Source organism: Mobula hypostoma, chromosome 8, assembly GCF_963921235.1.
Source record: "Mobula hypostoma chromosome 8, sMobHyp1.1, whole genome shotgun sequence".
NCBI lineage: Eukaryota > Metazoa > Chordata > Chondrichthyes > Myliobatiformes > Myliobatidae > Mobula > Mobula hypostoma.
In genome coordinates this window covers 32,001,537-32,018,009 of record NC_086104.1, presented here as the reverse complement: position 1 = coordinate 32,018,009, position 16,473 = coordinate 32,001,537, and the positions used below count along the sequence as shown (strand labels likewise).

Genomic DNA, 16,473 nt, shown 5'->3' with positions numbered 1-16,473 from the left:
GAATATGTCAAGGCATTACTCATACTAGACAAAATGGACCGTCCGTCTATTGAGGCTATATGGGTGGAAATGAGGTACAAGAAAGGAATGACTGTGCCAATGGGATTATATTATAGACAGCAGGATTTCAAGGAGCAAATTCATAGAAAAAATAGCAGACAGTCGCAAGGAAAATAAGGGTGTGGTAGTAGGTGATTTTAACTTTCCATATATTGACTCCCATACTGTTAAAGGATTGGATGGTATAGAGTTTGCCAAATGTGTTAAAGAGGGTTTCCTTAATCAATATATAAAAGTTCAAACTAGAGAGAGAGAGTGCAATACTGGATCTTCGGCAGGGAAAGAGACAGGTCAGGTAACAGAAGTGTGTAGGGAAACACCTTGGATCCAGCGATCACAATTCCATTAGTTTCAAGCTAATTATGGAGAAGGATAGATCTGACAGATGTGGCTTGGCATAGGTTGTTTTCTGGCAAAGGAATGCTTGGTAAGTGCAAGTAGAACAGCCATTCATTTGGACTGTGCCAGTCTTTAGAGTGGCTTTGGCTCATCAGGCTTGGGTGAGGTATATTGTCTTGTAAGTTACTCTCTCTCTGTCCTTATTTGTTCATTCCTCATCTGTTAGGGCAGAGTAGATGAGTTACAATGGCTCCAGGGGTAGTGTTTTGTACTCTGTGTGGGATGCAAGAAGTCTGGGAGACTTCCAACCTTCCAGATAAACACATCTGCACCAGATGCACTGAGCTACAGCTCCTGAGAGAATGTATTAAGGAACTGGAACTGCAGCTTGATCATCTTCGACTCATACAGGACTGAAGGTGTTATATTAAAATGCATGCCGCATATGGAATAAGGGAGATGAACTTGTAGCACAGTTGTAGATTGGCATATATTATGCTGTAGGCATCACTGAATCATGGCTGAAGGAAGATTATAACTGGGAGCTTAATGTCCAGGGGTACACATTGTATTAAAAGGACAGGCGGGAAAGCAGAGGGGGTGGCATTGCTCTGTTGGTAATAATTGAAATCAACTCATTAGAAAGAGGTGACAGAGGGTCAGAAGGTGTTGAAACATTGTGGACAGAGCTAAGGGTAGAAGGACCCTGATGGGAGTTATATACAGACCCCCAAACAGTAGTAAGGATGTGATCTAAAAATTACAATGGGAGATAGAAAATGCTTGCCAAAAGGGCAATGTTACTGTTATCATGGTGTGTTTCAATATTAGGTTGATTGGGAAAATGAGCTTGGTGCTGAATCCCAAGAGGGGGAACTTTTAGAATGTCTACGAAATGTGTTTTTCAAGCAGCTTATGGTTGAGCGCACTAGGGGATCGGCTATTCTGGATTGAGTGTTGTACAATGATCCAGAATTGATTAGGAACCTTAAGGTAAAAGAACCCTTAGGGGAAAGTGATCATAATGTGATTGAATTCACCTGAAATTAGAGAAGGAGAAGCTAAAGTCAGTTGTATCAGTATTACAGTGGAGTAAAGGGAATTACAGAGGCATGAGAGAGCAGTTGGCCAGAATTGATTGGAAAATAACACTCCAGGGTTAATGGCAGAGCAGCAGTGGCTGGAATTTCTGGAAGCAATTCAGAAGGCACAGGATATGTACATCCCAAAGAGGAAGAAGTATTCCAAAGGATAGATGACAAAACTGTGGCTAACAAGAAGTCAAAACCAACATAAAAGCCAAAGGGAGAACATATAATAGAGCAAAAATTAGTGAGAAGTTAGAGGACTGTGAAGCTTTCAAATAACAACAGAAGGCAACTAAAATAGACATGAGATATACATGGAATACTAAAGTAAGCTAGCCAATAATATTAAAGAGGATACCAAAAGTTTTTTCAGATACATAAAGTGTAAAACAGAGGTGAGAGTGGATATTGGACCACTGGAAAACAATGCTGGAGAGGTTGGAATGGGGGAACAAGGAAATGATGGTTGAATTGAATAAGTAGTTTGGATTAGTTTCCACTGTGGAAAACACTAGCAGTTGGCGGAAGTTTCAGGTGTCAGTGGTCATGAAGTGTATGAAGTTACCCTTACTAGGGAGAAGGCTCTTGGGAAACTGAAAGGTCTGAAGTCGCCTGAGCCAAATGATGTACACCCCAGGGTTATCCAAAAGATGGCTGAAGAGTTTGTGGAGGCTTTAGTAATGATCTTTCAAGAACCACTAGAAACTGGAATGGTTCCAGAAGACTGGAAAATTACAAATGTCACTCCAATCTTCAAGAAGTGAGAGAGGCTGAAGAAAGGAAATTTAGGCCAGTTGGTCTGCCCTTAGTCATTGGGAAGATGTTGGAGTCAATTATTAAGGCTGTGGTTTTGGGGTACTTGGAGGCACATGATAAAATCAGCCATAGTCAGATGCTTTCCTCAAGGGGAAATCTTGCCTGACAAATCTGTTGGAATTCTTTGAAGAAATAGTAAGCAGAATAGACAAAGGAAAATCAGTTGCTGTTGTGTATTTGGATTTTCATAATGTCTTTGACAAGATGCCACACAAGGATGCTTAACAAGCTATAAGCCCATGGTACTACAGGTAAGATTCTAACATGCATAAAACAGTGACTGGCTGACAGCAAGCAAGGAGTGGGAATAAAGTGAGCCTTTTCTGGTTAGCTGTCAGTGATAAGTTGTGTTCCACAGGGATCTGTGTTGGCACTGATTCTTTTTATGTTATATATGAATGATTCCGATGATGGAAATGATGGATTTGTTGCAAAGTTTTCAGACAATAAGAAGATCGCTGGTGGGGCAGGTAGTTTTGAGGAAGTAGACAAGCTACAGAAGGACTTAGACAGATTAGGAGAACAGACAGAGATCTGGTAGATGGAATACAGTGTCGGGAAGTGTTTGGTCATACACTTTGGTAGAAGAAATGAAAGGGTTGACTATTTTCTAAATGGAGAGAAAATACTAAAAACTGAGGCACAAAGGGACTTGGAAATGCTTATGCAGGATTCCCTAAAGGTAAATTTGCAGGTTGGGTCTGTGGTGAGGAAGGCAAGTGTGATGTTAATTCATTTCAAGAGGACTGGAACATAAAAGCAAGGATGAAATGTTGAGACATTTTAAAGCACTGATGAGGCCTCACTTGGAGTAGTAAGAGAAGTTTTGGGCCCCTTATTTAAGAAAGGATGCGCTGAAACTTGAGAGGGTTCAAAGGAGGCTCACGAAAACGATTCCAGGTTTGAATAGATTGTCATATGAAGAGTGTTTGGTAGCTCTGGGCCTGAATTCACTAAAATTCAGAAGAATGCGGGGTGACCTTATTAAAACCTATCAAATGATGAAAGGCCTTGATAGAATGGATGTGGAGAGGATATTTCCTATCATGGAAGAGTCTAAGACCAGAGGACACAGCCTCAGAATAGAGGGTGTCCTCATAGAACAGAGGTGAGAGTAATTTCATTAGCCAGAGAGTGGTTAATCTGTGGAATCCGTTGCCACAGGCAGCCGTGGAGGCCAAGTCTGTTTGTATATTTAAGGCAGACGTCAGGGCATGAAGGGATATGGAAAGAAGGCAAGAGATTGGGGCCTCCTGAGAGGAAAAATGGATCAGCCATGATAAAGTGGTGGAGCAGTCTTGATGGACCAAATGGCCTAATTCTGCTCCTATGCCTTATGATCTTATGATATGACGTGGGCAAACAGGGTGTTCCACTCTTTTGACCCCTTCACACTGTTGTTCTTACTCTTTTCTGTATCCATGGGCAGAATTGTTCTTGGCAAGTTTGTCAACAGAAGTGGTTTGTCATTGCCTTGTTCTGAGCAGCGTCTTTACAAGGCAGGTGACCTGAGCTAATATGAATACTTTTCAGAGGTTGTCTGCCTGGTATCAGTGGTCGTGAAGTCAGGACATGGTGTGCACCAGCTGCTCATATAGCCATCCATCACTTGCTGCTATGACTTCATGTGACCCCGATCAGGGGTCTAAGCAGACGCTACACCTTGCCCAAAGGTCACCTGCAGGCCAGAGGAAAGAAGGAGCACCTTACACTTTTGGTAGAGATGTACCTCCCCTCTGCCACTCCTGATGAGTATAAGAAATTTAAAAGAATACAAGGGAAATCAGGACAGCTAAAAGAAGGCACGAGATTGCTTTGACAGAGCAACCTCATGCCTTGTCCGAATTACAAGAAATAGTTCGTACGCAGAATACAGAAGAGGAGATGCTTGCCATCTTGAGGGAATTAGGGTGAGTGAGTCGACAGCCCCTGTGAAGGTGTCCCCTCACACCTTGTGGGAGGCTGCTGCAGAGATTGCAGGGTTCGTGGCAGAGGTATTTAAAATATCTTTATCCATGGGTGAGGTGCCAGAAGACTGGAGGATAATGAATGCTATTCCATTGTTCAATAAAGGCTCAAAGAGTAAGATAAGAAATTATAGGTCAGTGAGCCTGATATCGGTAATGGGTAAATCCCTGATTAGGGAAGGCTGTATCTAACCTTGTAGAGTTTTTCAAGGAGGTTACCAGTTAAGTTGATGAAGAAAAGGGAGTGGGTGTTGTCTATATGGACTTTAGCAAGACCTTTGACAAAGTCACAATGGGAAGCTGGTCCAAAAGGTTCAGTCACTTGACACTCAGGATGGAGTAGTAAATTAGATTCAACATTGGCTTCACAGATGTCCATGGCTATACCTTGAGTTTGAAGGCGGGAGAAGTATTCAGGATATAATGTTATTTCACCAGGTCACATTTCCCATTCACCTATCACTCCAATTGGCCCAGTGAGGATGACATAACCTCTGCATTCCACTCTGTCCTGTCCCACCTGGAAAATGGTGCCTCATATGCCAGGATGCTGTTTATCAACTTTAGCTGGACATTCAAAATGATTATACCTCAGGAGCTGTGAGTAAACTGTCCTTGTTGGGTCTCAACACCTCTCTCTGTAACTGGATCCTGAACTTCTTGACAGAAAGGCCATAGTCAGTCTGTTTTGGCATAAATATTTCTGGCTCCATCACACAGAGCACCAGTGCTCACCATGGCGACATGCTCAGCCTACTGCTGTTCACGCTGCTGACGAAGGACTGCATTGCTAAATCTAGTTCAAACCGAACCCTCAACTTCGCTGATGACACAAGAATAATGACGATGAGACGGCGTATAGAGAGGAGGTAGAGCAACTGTTCAGATTGTGAGAGCACAACAACTTGAGTCTCTATGCAGACAAGACCAGAGAGATCATTGTGGACTTCGGGAAGGTGCAGGCTAACCACTCCGCACTGCACATACACAGCTCCTCCATGGACAGAGTTAGGAGCACTAAGTTTCTGGGAGTGCACATAACGGATGATCTCACCTGGTCCCTCAACATCACCACTTTGGTCAAGAAAGCAGAGCAGCACCTCCAGTTTCTAAGGAGACTGACGCAAGTGGGGCTCCCTCCCTCCATTGTAACTTATTTTTACAGAAGCACCAACAAGTGTCCTGATCAGATGCATCACCATCTGGTATGGGAATTGCAAGGTATCTGACAGCAAGACTGTACAAAGGATTGAACGGACTGCCAAGAGGATCACTGGGATCTCTCTTCCACTTAATCGAGATATTTATCAGGAGCGCCATGTACATAGGGCCCTAAGCATTGTCACTGATCCCTCCCATCCATCCAACAATCTTTTTGACCTCCGCACCATCAGACAGCAGGTACCATAGCATTAAGACAAGAACTGTTAGGATGGAAAACAGCTTCGTCCCCGAGGCTGTAGGACTACTGAACTCCCTGCCACCACCCACATCTCATCATGTATGAAGGGCCAGTAGTGTTATACTGTTTACTTTTCAACTTGTATTGTGTATGCACCTTACTAATTGTTAATTTAGTCGTGGTAATACACTATGTGAAATATGTCTGTTACATGTATCGTTTTGTGCATCTTGGTCTCGATGAATGTTGTCTTGTTTGGCAGTATAGATGTGTACAGTTGAATAACAGTAAAGTTTAACTTGAACTCACAAACAGGGTTGCAACAATTCATCGTATTAGTGGGATAGAAAACCATACCAAACTTGCCAAAGACAAAATTACAAACAGCAATATAAACTGTGCTTTAGATGGAATCATTAAATTACAAGACATATGTCTATCAAGTAATCTTCCTTCTCCGAGATGGCATTGAGCTTCTTGAGCATTGTGGGCACTGAACTTATCCAGAACATAGTTCACATCCTGATATGCCTTGCAGAAGGTAGAAGGGTTTTCAGGTGTCAGGAAGTGAGTCACTTACCACTGGATACCTAGCCTCTGCCTGTTCTTTTTACTTACATGGCTGCTTGAAATTAATTTCTGTTCAATAACATACCTTGGATTGTTGATGGTGGGAAACTCCATGTTGGCACCAGTATTAAAATCAAGGGTAATTTAGACTACACTTACTGGTTAAACTCACTCCTGTTTGAGCGGGTACTTCTGTAGTGTCAATGTTACTTGTCATTTATATTAGACTGCTGATACAAAGTTACTTAGTAATTTTACGTATATTAATCAAATACTACTGAGAAATGGAATAAAAGCAGGGAAATGGAATTTACTGACAGATCAGAAATGACCCCACCATTTCTGATCCCATTTATTGAGTTCTCAGATTAATCATTTTAGAATGACCATTTCTTTGGGTTGTCTCCCAACTCTTTTATGTCCAGTTTCAATCACGTTAATTGTGAACCACCAATGTTATTGTCAGGATAGCAGCATAACATATATTGAGCGATTGAATACATGAAAGCATTATCAGGAAAATTTTATCAGATGTTTTGGCATGGAACTAAATGTGCTTCTAGTTTAATGTTCAAAGTTAAATCATAATCAAAATCCAATGCAAAATCCTATCTTAATTATTTTGTTAGTACAGTTATCCAAATGAAAAGTGGGTGAATAGACTTCATTACCTCCGTACGGTGTACTGTTTCTATTAAGTAATTTCAAGTCCATCATGGCAAGGGTTAAATCCAGTATGACACTTTATTCTATCCCAACAATATGCCTTGTCCAAATTTTAAAGGAATACCAAATTAATATTTCACATTTCCCACATCACCTACCCTCATTACCCTCTGAATGAAACAGCCACCATAATCACTCTAAAGTTCTCACTTCACAGATTAAGATTGTTATTTATGAATCATGTTATATTACCTATATTAGTGCAGTAACTGCCACTAAGGGAATACCCAAAACTGCTGCAAGATGTTGCAGGCAATGTTCTGCTTTACATTATGCCAAGGACAATCCATCAGCTCTTAAATTGCACGTATTCAAAAAACTGCAGCTGCTAGAAATCCAAAAGAAAAATTTGCAAGTGCTGGAAATACTCATTAATGAAGGCTCAGTTTCAAGTAGCATAATTTTTGAACTAACAAACTTGTGCCGTTAGTACTAATGGATCCACGTTCCTGAGTTGCAACAATTGGAGCTCCTTCCTTCAGCTCAGGATTATACGATGGTGCAGCGGGTGGTGCAGAGAGTTTAAAAATTCAACAGGAAATTGTACAGCATCATCAATATCTGTCACACTGTCAACAGATTTATATTTTACAGTGTCTGGGCCGCCTCAAAAGAGGTCCTTGGGAACAGGAACCCTTAGGGAACAGTGATCACAATATGATCGAGTTCACTTAAATTGGAGAAGGAGGAACTAAATTCCAATGTGTTGGTATTTCAGTGGAATAAAGGAAATTACAATGCCCTGAGAGGTGAACTGGCCAAAGTTGACCGGAAAGAGACACTAGCAGGAAGGACAGCAGAGCAGCAATGGCTGGAGTTTCTGCGGAAAATGAGGGAAGTGCAAGACAGATATATTCCAAATAAGAAAAAAAAATACAAATGGAAGAAGGATACTACTGTGGCTGACAAGTAAAGTCAGAGCCAAATTAAAAGCAAAAGTGAGGACATACAAGGAAGCCAAAAGTAGTGGGAAGATAAAGGATTGGGAAGCTTTTAAAAACTTGCAGAAGGAAACTAAGAAGGTCATTAGAAAGGAAAAGATGAATTATGAAAGGAAGCTGGTGACTAATATCAAAGAAGATACTAAAAGCTTTTTTAAGTATATAAAGGGTAAAAGAGAGATGAGGGTAGATATAGGACCAATATAAAATTACGCTTTAGATATTGTAATGAGAGACGCAAAGATGGCAGAGGAACTGAATGCGCATTTTGCATCAGTCTTCACAGTAGAAGACATCTGCAGTATACCAGATATTCAAAAGTGTCAGGCAGGTGAAGTATGTGCAGTGAAAATTACAACTGAGAAGGTGCTCAGGAAGCTTAATGGTCTGAGGGTGGATAATCTCCTGGACCTGATGGAATGCACCCTTGGATTCTGATGGAAGTAGCTGGAGAGATTGCGGAGGCATTAACAATGATCTTTCAAGAATCGACAGATTCTGGCATTGTACCGGATGACTGGAAAATTCCAAATGTTACTCTGCGTTTTAAGAAGAGTGGGAGGTAGCAGAAAGGAAACTATAGACCAGTTAGCCTGACATCAGTGGTTGGGAAGTTGTTGGAATCAATTGTTAGGGATGAGAATACAAAGTACCTGGAGGCACATGTCAAAATAGGCCAAAGCCAGCATGGCTTCCTGAAAGGAAAATCCTGTCTGACTAACCTACTGCAATTTTTTGAGGACATTACAAGTAGGGTAGACAAAGGAGATGCAGTGTATGTGGTGTACTTGGATTTTCAGAAGGCCTTTGCCAAGGTACTGCATATGAGGCTGCTTAACAAGATAAGAGCCCAAGGAATTACAGGGGAATTACTAGCATGGGTGGAGCATTGGCTGATCGGCAGAAAACAGAAAGTGGGAATAAAGGGATCCAATTCTGGCTGACTGCCAATTACCAGTGGAGTTCCACAGGGGTCGGTGTTGGGACTGCTGCTTTTTACAATATATGTCAATGTTTTGAACTATGGGATTAATTAGATTTAAGGCTAAATTTTCTGATGATACAAAGATAGGTGGAGAGAGCCCGCAGAGAGACTTAGATAGTTCAGGGGAATGGGCAAAGAAGTAGCAAATGAAATGAGCTTTACTGAGGGGGATTTCTCACAGGTCAGCAGCAGTTATTTAAAAAGGGAGCTTCAAGAAAGTTTGTCCATTGTACATGGCCTATCAACGTGTCAACAGAGCTTTACCAAGAAGGATTTCTTGCAGGTTGGCGGTGGTTATTTAAAAAGGGAACTTCAGGAGCGTTTGTCCATTGTTCGTGGCCTATCAACAGCTATAATCGGAGCACCAATCGTGACTTACATAGCAGGGAAGGTTCAGGCATAAAAAGGAGACACTGCCTCCCGGAGCAGTCATCAATGGAGTGATCTGAGGCAGGATGGTAGGGTTTTGCCTCCTTCGGGCTTCGGCGATAACGGGTCGAGGCAAGGTAAGTTACCTGTGAGGAATAGAAACAGGAAGTATGTCTGTGAGGCCAGTGTTCTGTACTGGGTGTCAGATGTGGGATGTCCAGGAGACTCCCAGCCACCCAGGTGGCCACATCTGCACCATGTGCGTCGAGCTGCAGCTCCTTTGGGGCTGGGTTAGGGAAGTGGAGATGCAGCTCAGTGATCTTCGTCTGGTCAGGGAAAGTGAGGAGGTGATAGAGAGGAGCTATATGCAAGTAGTCACACTGGGGACTTGGGAGACAGATAAGTGGGTTACAGTTAGGATAGAGAAGGCCAAGAGTTAGATACTAGAGAGTACTCTGTGGCTGTCCCCCTTAATAATAAGTACTTCTGTTTGAGTACTGTTGGGGGGGACAGCCTACCTGGGGAAGTCTCTGGCATAGAAGGGTAGGGGAAGGAGGAAGGCAGCCCTAATAGAAGACTCTATAGTTAGGGGGTCAGACAGGCGATTCTGTGAAACACGGATGGTAGTTTGCCTCCCAGGTGCCAGGGTCCGGGATGTTTCTGATCACGTCCATGATATCCAGAAGTGAGAAGGTGAACAGCCAGAGGTCGTGGTACATAGTGGTACCAACGAGATAGGTAGGAAAAAGGAGGAGATCCTGAAAACAGACTACAGAGAGTTCAGAAGGAAGTTGAGAAGCAGGACCTCAAAGGTAGTAATCTCGGGATTACTGCCTGTGCCACACGACAGTGAGTATAGGAATACAGTGAGGTGGAGGATAAGTGCGTGGCTGAGGGATTGGAGCAGGGGGCAGGGATTCAGATTTATGGATCACTGCAACCTCTATTGGGACAGGTGTGACGTGTACAAAAAGGACAGGTTGCACTTGAATCCAAGGGGGACCAATATCCTGGCAAGGAGGCCGTTGGGGAGAGTTTCAGCTAGAATCGCTGGAGGGTGGGAACTGAACTGAAGAGACAGAGGAAGGGGCGGTTGGTACACAAATTGTGAAAGCTTGGAGACGGTGCGAGAGGGAAGTTAGGCAGGTGGTAGAGAAGGGATACACTCAGACTGATGGTTTAAAATGTGTCTATTTTAATGCAAGGAGCATCATGAACAAAGTGTGGATCAGTACTTGGAGCTATGATGTTGTGGCCATTACAGAGACTTGGATGGCTCAGGGACTGGAATGGTTACTTCAAGTGCCAGGTTTTAGATGTTTCAGAAAGGACAGGGTTGGAGGCCAAAGAGGTGGGGGCGTGGCACTGTTGATCAGAGATAGCGTCACGGCTGCAGAAAAGGAGGAAGTCATGGAGGGATTGTCTACTGAGTCTCTGTGGGTGGAAGTTAGAAACAGGAAGGGGTCAATAACTTTACTGGGTGTTTTTTTCATAGACCACCCAACAGTAACAGGGACATCGAGTAGCAGATAGGGAGACAGATTCTGGAAAGGTGTAATAATTCCAAGGTTGTCGTGGTGGGAGATTTTAATTTCCCAAATATTGATTGGCATCTCCCTAGAGAAAGGAGTTTAGATGGGGTGGAGTTTGTTAGGTGGTTCAGGAAAGTTTCCTGACACAATATGTAGGTAAGCCTACAAGAAGAGAGGCTGTACTTGATCTGGTGTTGGGAAATGAACCTGGTCAAGTGTCAGGTCTCTCAGTGGGAGAACATTTTGGAGATAGTGATCACAATCCTATCTCCTTTACCATAGCATTGGAGAGGGATAGGAACAGACAAGTTAGGAAAGAGTTTAATTGGAGTAAGAGAAAATATGAAGCTATCAGGCAGGAACTTGGAAGCATAAATTGGGAATAGATGCTCTCAGGGAAATGTACGGAAGAAATGTGGCAAATGTTCAGGGGATATTTGTGTGGAGTTCTGCATAGGTACGTTCCAATGAAACAGGGAAAGGATGGTAGGGTACAGGAACCCTGGGTGTACAAAGGCTGTTGAAAATCTAGTCCAGAAGAAAAGCAAAGCTTATGGAGGTTCAAAAACTAGGTAATGATAGAGATCTAGAAGATTATAAGGCTAGCAGGAAGGAGTTTCAGAATGAAATTAGGAGAGCCAGAAGGGACCATGAGAAGGCCTTGGCGAGCAGGATTAAGGAAAACCCCAAGGCATTCTGCAAGTATGTGAGAGCAAGAGAATAATACGTGAGAGAATAGGGCCAATCAAGTGTGACAGTGGAAAAGTGTGTATGGAACCAGAGGAGATAGCAGAGGTACTTGATGAATACTTTGCTTCAGTATTCACTACGGAAAAGCATCTTGGCGATTGTAGGGATGATTTACAGTGGATTGAAAAGATTGAGCGTATTAGACATTAAGAAAGAGGATGTGCTGGAGCTTTTGGAAAGCATCAAGTTGGATAAGTCTCCTGGACTGGACGAGATGTACCCCAGGTGACTGTGGGAGGCAAGGGAGGAGATTGCTGAGCCTCTGGCAAGGATCTTTGCATCATCATTGGGGATGGGAGAGGTTCCAGAGGATTGGAGGGTTGCGGATGTTGTTCCCTTATTCAAGAAAGGGTGTAGAGAGAGCCCAGGAAATTATAGACCAGTGAGTCTTACTTCAGTGGTTGGTAAGTTGATGGAGAAGATCCTGAGAGGCAGGATTTATGAACATTTGGAGAGGCATAATATGATTAGGAATAGTCAGCATGGCTTTGTCAAGGGCAGGTAATGCCTTACGAGCCTAATTGAATTTTTTGAGGATGTGACTAAACACATTGATGAAAGTAGAGCAGTAGATGTAGTGTATATGGATTTCAGCAAGGCATTTGATAAGGTATCCCATGCAAGGCTTATTGAGAAAGTAAGGAGGCATGGGATGCAAGGGGACATTGCTTTGTGGATCCTGAATTGGCTTGTTCACAAAAGGCAAAGAGTGGTTGTAGACAGGTCATATTCTGCATGGAGGTCGGTGACCGGTGATGTGCCTCAGGGATCTGTTCTGGGACCCTTTCTCTCCATGATCTTTATAAATGACTTGGATGAGGAAGTAGAGGGATGGGTTAGTAAATTTGCTGATGACACAAAGGCTGGGGGTGTTGTGGACAGTGTGGAGGGCTGTCAAAGGTTATAGCAGGAAATCGATAGGATGCAAAACTGGGCTGAAAAGTGACAGATGGAGTTCAACCCAGATAAGTGTGAGGTGATTCATCTTGGTAGGTCTAGTATTAATGGTAAGACTCTTGGCAGTGTGGAGGATCAGAGGGATCTTGGGGTCCAAGTACATAGGACACTCAAAGCTGCTGCGCAGGTTGATTCTGTGGTTTAGAGGGCATATGGTGCATTGGCCTTCATCAACCGTGGGATTGGGTTTAAGAGCCGAGAGGTAATGTTACAGCTATACAGGATCCTGGTCAGACCCCACTTGGAGTACTGTGCTCAGTTCTAGTCACCTCACTACAGGAAGAATGTGGAAACTATAGAAAGGGTGCAGAGGAGATTTACAAGGATGTTGCCTAGATTGGGGAGCATGCCTTATGAGAATAGGTTGAGTGAATTCAGCCTTTTCTCCTTGGAGCGGTGGAGGATGAGAAGTGACCTGATAGAGATGTATAAGATGATGAGAGGCACTGATCATGTGGATCTTCAGAGGCTTTTTCCCAGGGCTGAAATGGCTAACACGAGAGGGCACAATTTTAAGGTTCTTGGAAGTAGGTACAGAGGAGATGTGAGGGGTAAGTTTTTTTTACGCAGAGAGTGGTGAGTGCTTGGAATGGGCTGCCGGTGATGGTGCTGGAGGCGGATATGATAGGGTCTTTTAAGAGACTCCTGGATAGGTGCATGGAGCATAGAAAAATAGAGGGCATGAGAAATGATTGGCAGCTCTTGGGCTGCATTCCCTGGAGTTCAAGAGAATGAGGGGGGATGTTGTAGAAACGTTCCGAATGTTAAAAAGCTTGAACAGATTAGATATGGCAAAGTTATTTCCCATGGTAGGGGAGTCCAGGACAAGAGAGCACGACTTTAAGATTGAAGGACCAACATTTAGAACAGAGATGAGGAGAAATTAGTTTAGTCAGAGGGTGGTAAATCTGTGGAATTTGTTGCCATGAGCGGCTGTGGAGGCCAAGTCGTTGGGTGCATTTAAGGCAGAGATAGATAAGTTCTTGATTAGCCAGGGCATCAAAGGGTATGGGGAGAAGGCAGGGTAGTGGGGATGACTGGAAGAATTGGATCAGCCCATGACTGAATGGCAGAACAGGCTCAATGGGCCAAATGGCCTACTTCTGCTCCTATATCTTATGGTCTTATTATGGTGTTTGTTCATGGCCTGCACCATGTTACATTTTGCTGAGATTACTGTTTCATGCAAACATTGGTCATTCAAGTGGGGTTGAATGGCATTTAGTTAAACAGCTTGCATAAGAGCATGAAGTAATGTAATAATTCAACCCAAGTTCATCATAAAAAACATTCATGTTGAGTCTTTGTTTTTAATTTCCCCATTCATAATTTGAGTAAATTCCAAGCAAATCTCTCATAGCCTATCAAATGTTCACATTTTAGTTTTCAAGCATAATCACTTAACATATTCCCAAATACGCGATGTTTGGATTAGATTATGAGAACACTCAGTCCTCTTTTATTGTCATTTAGAAATGCATACATGCATTAAGAAATGATACAATGTTCCTCCAGAGTGATATCACAGAAGACAGGACAAACCAAAGACTACCACTGATAGAGCCACATAAATTATAACATATAGTTACAGCAGTGCAAAACAATACCATAATTTGATGAAGAGCAGACCATGGGCACGGTAAAAAAAAGTTTCCAAGTCCTGAGTCGATCGACTCCCGAGTCCCCAATAGCAGGCAGCAAAAGGGAGAAATTCCCTGCCATAAACCTCCAAGGCACCAACAATTGCTGATGCCTTGGAAGCAGCCGATCACAGCCCACACCGAGTTTGTCCATCCGAAAACTTTGAGCCTCCGACCAGCCCTCCAATACAGCCTCCCGAGTGCCATCCTCTGCCGAGTGCCTTCAACCTAACCCCGGCCACTGAAACAAGCAAAGCTGAGGATTCGGGGCCTTCTGCTCCAGAGATTCCAGTTACCACACAGAAGCAGCGGCAGCAAAGCGGGCATTTCAGAAGTTTCTCCAGATGTTCCTCCGTACTCTCACGTCTGTCTCCATCAAATCAGAATTGCACGGTCCCCTACTTGACAGATTACAGATATCATTCACTGGAGAGGCTGCGTGTGCTGCGTCGCGTCGCCATCTTCTCCCCCTCCTTTAATGCAAGCTTTCAATTTATATGCCTTATGAAATTACTGGGAGCATTTGATGAAAATCCCCAACTAGCACTAACGTAATAGTTCTGATTAATTTATTATTTGGTCTAAGAGTTTATATTGTTTCTAATATTTCAATGCTGTGTGAGCTACTGTATGTTCACCCCATTCAATATGTTTTCAATCTTTTACAGTTTCTTCCTTCAGTTTCCCAATCAATGTTCTATATTGGAATCTCTACATTGGTCAAATTTAAAGGGAGTTTTAATGTGCAGTTCCCCCCTCCCCATCAAAAGTGTTGAGGCAATGCCTGATGATGCCCCAGCTAGGTTTTATTCTAACAATATTAAAACATAGAACATTACTGCACAGGAACCAGCTCTCCAGTCCACAATGCTTGCCAAATTTATTAAATTAGTAATCAAATGCTCATCGAAAATTAATCCCTTCTGCCTACACAATGTCCATATCCTTCCACTTTCTGCACATTCATGTGTCTAACTAAAATCCTCTTGAAATCCTTGACCATATTTTCCTCCACCACCAGCCTAGGAAGCACATACAGGCACCCACCACTCTGTGTGAAAAACAAACTTGAACTCATATCTCCTTTAAACTTAACCCATCTTAAATGCATGCATGCCTTTGCATTGGGCATTTCAAATATTGGAAAAAGATACTGGCTGTGTGTTCTATCTCTGCCTCTCTTAATCTTATAAGCCTCCTTCAGATCTCCCCTCAGTCTTTGGCCCTTCAGAGAAAGCAACTCAAATTTGTCCGACCTCCCCACGACCTGGAGAGGAAAGTGGATTATGGGTGAAAGGGAAGAAGGAAGAACACCAGCAAGAGGTGATAGGCAGGTGAGGAGAAGAGCTAAGAGGCCAGAGTGAGGAATAGAGGAAGAGGGAGGAGGGAATAAGATCTTGCCTAGAAGGAGAAATCAATGTCATCAGGTTGGAGGCTACCTGGATAGAATATGACATGTTCTTCCTTTCCCCCCATGGTCCACTCTCATCTCCTATCAGATTCCATCTTCCCTTTACCCTTCCTAACCAACTGGATTCAACAATCATCTTCTAGATAATCATCCTTCCTTTCCCCCCATCTTTTCTGGCATCTTCCCATTCCATTCAAGTCCTGAAGAAGGATCTCTCCGAAACATCAACTGTTTATTCATTTCCACAGATACAACTTGACCTGCTGAGATACTCCAGCATTCTCACATGTTCATCTGAATTTCCAGCATCTGCAGAATCTCTTGTGTCAAAGAAATTTCTTTTCATCTCAGTTCCAAATAGTCAAACACTTCTCTGAAACAAAGCCTTTTTGTTTAGCCTCCCCACATGCAGCAAAGAGACTCACAGCACTTACCCAGTCACTGTCCAAACAGAGGTAAATCTGACTCCATTTCACCACACAGAACAAAGCCACTCATCACAGGTATCAATCTTGTGAACCTATAATAAAATGGTTCCTAGATAAATGAATATTTTTATGAGACAGTAAAAGAACACGTGGTGCTCCAAATGTGGATTCAGCAAATTCTTCTAAAATGTTGGGAAGATTTCCTTCCTTATTTTTATAAGCTTAATTATTTACAGATATGATTTAATAATTACTTTATATGAGAATTTCTGATATTACAAAATGGGGCATACAGAAAAATGACAATTTTAATGAACTTCAGAAATCATTTATAATAACCAACACAAAAGAAAAGCAAAACTATTACAGCAATGATAAAAATGAATTGTTATTCAAATGCCATCACGAGATGGGCAAACAGATTTCAGAACTGTATGTTGTGATTCTATTCAGCTATGTGGAGCCTTTTTCTTGTTTAATTAGCTCTGTTTG

The 16,473-nt window shown here is 42.7% G+C and overlaps 1 protein-coding gene across 1 annotated transcript in view; it reads right to left on the bottom strand.

Moving 5' to 3' along the window:
* The window catches only part of ppm1ba (protein phosphatase, Mg2+/Mn2+ dependent, 1Ba), a 171,448-nt gene extending 155,384 nt beyond the window's left edge, over positions 1 to 16,064 (bottom strand). The window contains exon 1 of the mRNA XM_063055657.1: positions 15,988 to 16,064. The gene's annotated coding sequence lies outside the window, so the exon portion shown is untranslated. The remainder of the gene's footprint in view (positions 1 to 15,987) is intronic.
* Between the last annotated feature and the right edge of the window lie 409 nt (positions 16,065 to 16,473).